The following is an 8,409-nucleotide window of genomic DNA, read 5'->3' on the forward strand; positions in this document are numbered from 1 at the left end:
ATTAATTTTATGTCTAACATGTCCCCATGTGTTTTGTAAGCACCTTCTACCAGAAATTCTGGAGTAACATAAGACCCAAGTTCACTAATTTATTGTAATTAATCTCATGTCAGAACTGAAACCAGAAGTCTTTTCTATTTCAAACATCCACATGAATTTCAACAAATTTGCAAAGCACTGGGCTTAGTGTAAACGGGAATACACAAATACGAAAACAGTGGGCCTTGTTTTCATAGAACAGTGATTCTCAGGAAAAGTTGTACCTGGTTGAGAATCTGCCTGTAATGCGAGGTTATTGATGAAAGTACACTGTATATGTAAATCCTGTTGGCTCTCCTGTTAAGGTGTTTTCAGAATCTGACCACTTCTCACCATCTGCACTGCTACTGTCCTAGTCCAAGCCACCAGTGGCTCTCACCTAGAATAGCCCTGTAACAACTCCTCACTTCCACACTTGCCCCACTGCAGTCTGTTCTCAACACAGCCAGAGTTACCCTTTTTGTAAGAGAGAATGCTGTGTACCACTCTGATAAATTATAAAGTTCATCTCACAGGAATGGGGGGCATCAGGACAGTAGCTTTGACATCTTCCAAATGATTTGCAGGCTGACCTAGAAAGCTCGCTCTACTGTTTCACTCTTTGTATGTAACCTCCAAAGATGATGATGATGATGATGATGTGTGTGTGTGTTTTTGGTTTTTGCAGAGCAAAAAAAGAATTTTTCTTTTAATAAGAGTGTGCAAATAGCTGCACTCCCATAAAACTTCTGAAATTCTATTTCTAGAAAAATTTAATATGGTGAAAGGAAATGGATGCTTCTCTGGAAATACATAAAAATTTTTTAAATTACCAGAGATGAAGCAGATACCCTTAAAATATTGATAATCAAGAAACTGAGGTTACTAAAAAATTTCCTCTGCAGAAGTTTCCACAAACTCACAATACAAGGAATGGGTAATTCCTGTTGTTTAGTTTGTACCAGAATGTAGGACACAAAAAGGAGGCAAAAAAGGAGACATTCTAATTCATTGTTCAAAATTATTATATCCTTGCTGCCCAAACGTGGAGAGAACACTACCAAAAACAAAGCAAAAGCAAACCACTAGAGACCATTCTCACAAAGTTATAAAATCCATACTAAAATATTAGTAAATTAAGTCCAGCATGCTATTGAAAGAGTAATGCATTCTTGTATGTACCTGGAGCTTTTAGAGGTGGAAAGGAAAAAGCATACCTTGAAGATGTATTTGATACAATTCAAAATTTTTTAAATGTAGGTAATGTAGAGAAGGACACTATTAACTTGATATAAGGTACTTAGAGAACTATCAGAATCATTGTTTTTAATGATGAAACATTGGAGCGCAGTAACATCCTTTCATAATGCTGTAGGTGGGATAAAGTTTCAATTGGGTAAAATGTGGGGTTGTGAGGTTAATGAAATAACAAGGGTAAATTCAGAGGGTTGGGAAGTAGTCATCAATTGCATTGCACTGGAATTCATATTATTGTTTGGTTTCTCTATATTCTCATTAGGGTCTGGAACAAGTCAAGAATATCAGCTACCACTTGAATTCTACAATATTGTTCTCTGGGGCTTAGCAAATGAGATAGAAATATTGAGAATGGAAGTGACAGAATGTTACTTACAAGGTATAATAAGATTGCCTAGAAAATACAACCCAGAAACTGAAAAACTTGAACTGCTACGAGAGTTCAGTGAGGTGACAGTTCAAAATAAACATGCAAAAATTATTAGTTTACTAAATAATTTACTAATTAGTTTACACCACACACATGTACACACAGACACACACACAGATCAGAAAATGCCATGGGGGCTTCCCTGGTGGCGCAGTGGTTGAGAATCTGCCTGCCAATGCAGGGGACACGGGTTCGAGCCCTGATCTGGGAAGATCCCACATGCCGCGGAGCAACTAAGCCCGTGAGCCACAAATACTGAGCCTGCGCGTCTGGAGCCTGTGCCCCGCAACAAGAGAGGCCGCGACAGTGAAAGGCCCGCGCACCGCGATGAAGAGTGGCCCCCGCTTGCCGCAACTAGAGAAAGCCCTCGCACATAAACGAAGACCCCAAACGAAGACCCCAGTCAAAAATAAATAAATAAATAAATAAATTTTATAAAAAAAAAAAAAAAAAAAAAAAAAGAAAATGCCATGGGTATAAACTTACCAGGTATAAATTTAACAAGATTATGCAAGATATATATGAATAAAACTAATTTGTTGAAAGACAAGAGAGGAGCATATGAGTAATGAGAAAATAGGCAGTACTCTTAGATGAGAATACTCAATGTTATACAGATGACTCCTTTTTCTCCACCTATAAATTCAGTGTATTTTTTTTATAGTTTATTATTTTTTTAATTAATTTTTTATTTTTGGCTGTGTTGGGTCTTCGTTGCTGTGCACGGGCTTTCTCTAGTTGTGGCGAGCGGGGGCTACTCTTGTGGTGCACGGGCTTCTAATTGTGATAGCTTCTCTTGTTGCGGAGCACGGGCTCTAGGCGCACGGGCTCAGTAGTTGTGGCATGCAGGCTCTAGAGCACAGGCTCAGTAGTTGTGGTGCACGGGCTTAGTTGCTGCGTGGCATGTGGGATCTTCCCAGACCAGGGCTCGAACCCGTGTCCCCTGCAGTGGCGGACGGATTCTTAACCAATGCATCACCAGGGAAGACCAATTCAGTGCATTCCGAATAAAAATTTCAATAAGGTTTTTTAAAGAACTTGTCCAGTTGATATTAAGGATTTGGAAAAGTAAGAGTCACAAGAATCGTAAATAAACCAGAATTCCCTGGCGGTCCATTAGTTAGGACTCTGCGCTCTCACTGCCGAGGCCCCAGGTTCAATCCCTTGTTGGGGAACTAAGATCCCACAAGCCACGCAGCACAGCTAAATAAATAAATAAGTGAATGAATAAAAATGTAAGTGTTCTTGACGGGGTTGGGGGGAATAGTAAATAAACTTGTTTAAAAGAATTATGATGGGAGAGTTGACATGTTTTAGAACATATGATAAAGCCACAATATAAGAAGTGTGGTATTGATGCAGAAGTAGATCAATCATTGGAACAAACTTTACAACCAGATATAAAATTTTAATAATACATGCTATAGGCAGCATTTTATGTCAGTGAGAAAATAGACTTTTTTAGTCAAAATCGTGAGCCATTTGGGGATAAAAGATCTTTTATTTAAAACCTTATTTAAGATATTTTATTTTTTTATTTTTTATTTTATTTTTTAATTTTTTTAAAATTTTTATTATTTATTTATTGGTTGAGTTGGGTCTCTGTTGCTGCGTGCGGGCTTTCTCTAGTTGCTGCGAGCGGGGGCTACTCTTCATTGTGGTGCGCGGGCTTCTCATTGCGGTGGCTTCTCTTGCTGTGGAGCACGGGCTCTAGGTGTGCGGGCTTCAGTAGTTGTGGCACGTGGGCTTCAGTAGTTGTGGCACGCGGGCTCTAGAGCGCAGGCTCAGTAGTTGTGGCGCACGGGCTTAGTTGCTCCGCGGCATGTGGGATCTTCCCGGACCAGGGCTCGAACCCGTGTCCCCTGCATTGGCAGGCGGATTCTTAACCACTGCGCCACCAGGAAAGCCCTAAGATATTTTATTGAGACAAAATTATGAACAAAGAAATCTTAGGAGATTATTTTAATAGTTTGGATGAGGAAGGCAAAACAAACCCAAAAGCCTAAAGGAAAAGTTGGTAGATCTGATACATAAAAAGTTCAAAACTTACAGCCAAGGAGATTCCAGATTTAAAAGATGATAGGTTGAGAGAAAATAATTAAAACTTACCTGAAATGTGAAAGATTAATATTCCTAGTACAAATCAGTAAGCTAGAATAGAAATGGGACAAAATACATATTGCATCACTTTAGATGGGCTAAAGACTAGCAGGAAGAGGACTCATGTAGACTCATGAGCACACTGAGTGCTGCTGATTTGATTTGGGCAAAGATGGAAGTTAGTGGCAGTGAAGTCCCACAGGCAGGAGCAGACACGGCATCTCATCTCCATAGAGTTTTCTTTGTGCCTCAGGCTCCACAACAGGGAAGGGCTGTGCTGCTGCCAGTGACTCTTATACGGTAGGGTCTTGGCAGAGCAGAGAAAATTAGTTCTGTGCTGAGCCATTGACTTTCATGCTCAGGGATCATATCACTGTTCAGGAAGAACTTAGACAAATACTCCTCTTAATGCTTGCATTTAAGGGAGTGTTTACAAACATTGGGCAGCAGGGTAATCACACTATTCTGGAGGATAAAGCACCATTATTGAACAATATGTCTGACTTCAGCTCTTTGGCAACAGGGAAAATCCAGCTTGCAAATATGTATAGACTGTTTATAAAAGAAATGCAAGTACCCAATACACATTTGTGAAGTGTTCAGCCTGGCTAGTAATAAGAAACGTGAACAATGTGATTCACTTTCACTCATTAAAATTGGCAAAAATTAAAAGGATTTATAGCAGCCAGTGTTGGTGAGGATATATTGTTGGTGAGAAGTATAAACTGGTACATTCTCTAAAGAGGACAGTTTGATTACATCTATTGAGATTTAAAATATCTCACCCTTCGACCCAGAATTCTGTATCTGGGAATGTATCATAACGAAATATTTGCTCATGTTCACAAAGACCTATGTAGCAGGATGTTTATTCCAGCATTGTTTAGTATGGCAACAATTGTAGGGCACCGAAATGTTAGTCAAAAGGGGATCATTAAGTAGCTTTTGTGGTACATTTATTCTGTTATGAAATAAAACTATAAGCCACCTTTGATTCAGCCCTGGTTAAAATGAAAGGTGAAAATATTGGTCCCAAAGGTATTTTATGAAAATCCCGAGAGGGAATAATCTCTGACTTAAAGTGCTTTGAGAATTCGTAATACAGTATTGGTTGTTGCTCACCTTAGCAAAAAGAATCGAGAGGAGTGTCAAAGGAACATGCTCCTTGTCGGTGTTAGCACTGAATCTATTAGAATGACAAGTTTATTTTCTCAAACAAGTTTTTTGGGGGAAAGCCAAGACCAGCAAGTGAATTCATGCCACTTACATAATAGTGAAATTATACATTAAAGTTTATCACCATCAGGCTGGTATATCCGTTGCAATCTATATTCCTACAATAAATACATTCTATAAAATATAATTTCCTGTTACAAGCATACAGTGACTAATATATTTCCTACAACAAACATATAAAAAAACTAAGCAGAAATCATAATTTTAAGTAGTATACTCCAAGAGTTAAAAATCAACCCTTTATAAATGATATGTATGTCAAGAATATCGCAGTAGGAGCTTCAGTTAACCAGGAATGCATTTAATGATGGCAAGATGCAGATTATAGCTCAGACTTAAAGAAAATCTTTCCCTTTCAAATTCTCTTAAGTCTTAGGGACTTTATGGTTTGTAAATCATCTTCAAACTTCTCCAAAGGGTTGTAAAAAATACAACAAAACCCATTAGTCCAGTGGTTTTTATTCTCGAAAGCACTATTCCAACGATCTTTTGTCTCAGAAGTTTCTCATCAACTACTATTATGCCTCATGGACTATTTTTTCAAAAATTGTATTGGCCTTTTCAAAGGACCAGTTTTTGGCTTTGTTGAGTCTCTATTGTGCTTTTTATTTCATTGATTTCTTACCTTTATTATTTCCTTTCTTCTACTTTCTTTGGATTTATTGCACTATTTAATTTTCTTTTAGCTTTTATTCTTTCTAATATAAACACTGAAGGCCAAGCATTTTCCACTTGGGACTTTCATAGCAGAATCAAACAAATCTTATTATTTATTTAGGTATAATCTACATTTAATAAAATGCACAAATCTCAAGTACTCAGTTTGATGAGTTTTGATTATTTTATACACCCATGTATCCATCAGCCCAAACAAAATATAAAACATTTCCATCACCTCAGAAAATTCTCTCATGCTCCTACAATACATAGTCTTTTGGCATCTGAATTCTAATTAGGATGTTTTTCAGATTCAGTAGTTTGTTTCTTTTTATTGCTGGATAGTATTACACTGTAAAGATAAAACCATGTTTTGTTTATCCATTCACCAGTTGATGTACATTTGGATTATTTCCACTTTTTGGCTGTTAAGAATAAACCTGCTATGAACATTAGCATTCAAGTCTGTGTAGATATATGTTTTCATTTCTCTTTTTTTTAATTTATTTATTTGTTTGTTTTTAATTTTGACTGTGTTGGGTCTTCATTGCTGTGCGCGGGTTTTCTCTAGTTGCGGTGAGTGGGGGCTACTCTTCGTTGCAGTGCGCGGACTTCTCATTGTCGTGGCTTGTTGCAGAGCACGGGCTCTAGGCGCACGGGCTTCAGTAGTTGTGGCACGTGGGCTCAGTAGTTGCGGCTCGTGGGCTCTAGAGCACAGACTCAGTAGTTGTGGCTCATGGGCTTAGTTGCTCCGCAGCATGTGGGATCTTCCCAGGCCAGGGCTCGAACCCGTGTCCCCTGCATTGGCAGGTGGATTCTTAATCACTGCACCACCAGGGAAGCCCTGTTTTCATTTCTCTTGAGTAGGTAGATTCTGAGGAATGGAGTGTTAGGTTGTATGGTAAGTCTGTGTTCCACTTTTTAAGAAACTGCTAAACTGTTTTCCAAAGTGGCTGTACCATTTTATATTCCCATCAACAATGTATGGGGGGTTCTGGTTTCTCCACATCTTTTCCAACACTTGGTATTATCTGATTTTTATTATAGCAATTTTAGTGGATATGCAGTGGTATCTCAATGTCTTAATTTGCATTTTCCTAATGACGACGTTGAGCATCTTTTCATGTGCTTACTAGCCATTCATATTTCTTTGGTGAAATGTGTATTCAAATCTTTTGCCCACTTTTTGATTGGATTGTTTTATTACGGAGCTGTAAGAGTTCTTTGTATATTCTCGATACAAATCCCGTATCACATATATGATTTGCAAATATTTTCTCCGTTTCTGTGGCTTGTCTTTTGATTTTATCAATGGTATCTTTTGAAGTGAAGTTTTTGATTTTGATGAAGTCCAATTTATTTCTTTTTTCTTTTATGGATTATGCTTTTGGCGTCATATCTAAGAACTCTTTGCCTACCCCAAGCTCACAAAGATTTTTTTTCTCCTGTGTTTTCTTCTAGAAGTTTTACAGTTTTAGCTCTTACGTTTAAATCTGATCTGTTTTGAGTTAATTTTTTTATGGTATGAGGTAAAGATTTAAGTTCATTTTTTTCTATATGGGTATCCAGTTGTCCCAAGCCATTTGTTGGAAAGACTATCCTTTCTCCAGTGGATTGTCTTGGTACCTTTACTGAAAAGCAGTTGACATAGGTGTAAAGGTTGATTTCTTGAATTCTTTTCTATTGATCTGTATGACACACTGTCTTGATTACTGCGACTTTACAGTTAAGTTTTTATATCGGGTAATAGAAATCCTCCAACTTTGTTCTTTTTTTCAAAATGGCTTTGACTATTCTAAGTCCTTTGAATTTCCATATAAATTAGCTTGTCAATTTCCCCCAAAAAGCCTGCTAGAATTTTGATAGGAATCACATTAAATTTATAGATCTCGTTTGGAGGGAATTACTATCCTAACAATATTGATTCTTCCAATTCATTTAGTATGGAATTCTCTCCATTTAAATTTTCTTTAATTTATCTCAGTCATGTTTTGTTAGTTTTCACTGTACAAGTCTTGCACTTCTTTTGTTAAATTTATTCCTATTTAGTTATTTTTGATGCTTGTGAATAGAATTATTTTCTTAATTTCATTTTTGGATTGTTTGTTGCTCATATGTAAAAATTAGTTGTTATTTTTTCTTTTGCAGTTGATATGATCTTTTTTTTGTGTGTGTGTGTGTGTTTTGGCTGCGCCATGCAGCATGCGGGAGGTTTCCCTGACCAGGGATCGAACCCGGGCCTCCACAATGAAAGCACCAAATCCTAACACTAGGCCACCAGGAAACTCCTGATCTTATTTTTTTTCTTTCAGTTTTATTGAGATATAATTGACATGTTTAAGGTGTACAGCATAATAATTTGACTTACATACATCTTGAAGTGATTACCACAATAAATTCATTGAATATCCATTGTCTCCTATAGATACAAAATTAAAGAAATAGAAAAATATATTTTTCCTTGTAATGAGAACTCTTAGGATTTGCTCTCTTAACAACTTTCATATATAATGTACAGCTATGTTAATTATATTTATCATGCTGTACATTACATTCCTAGTACTTATTCATCTTATAACTGGAAGTTTGTACCTTTTGACTGCTTTCATCCAATTCCCCCTCCCCGCAACGCCCACCTCTTGTAGCCACAAATCTGATCTCTTTTTTTTTAAGAGTTTGTTTGTTTCTGAAGTATAATTGACCTACAGTGC

This window comes from Eubalaena glacialis, chromosome X (assembly GCF_028564815.1).
Source record: "Eubalaena glacialis isolate mEubGla1 chromosome X, mEubGla1.1.hap2.+ XY, whole genome shotgun sequence".
Taxonomy (NCBI): Eukaryota; Metazoa; Chordata; class Mammalia; order Artiodactyla; family Balaenidae; genus Eubalaena; species Eubalaena glacialis.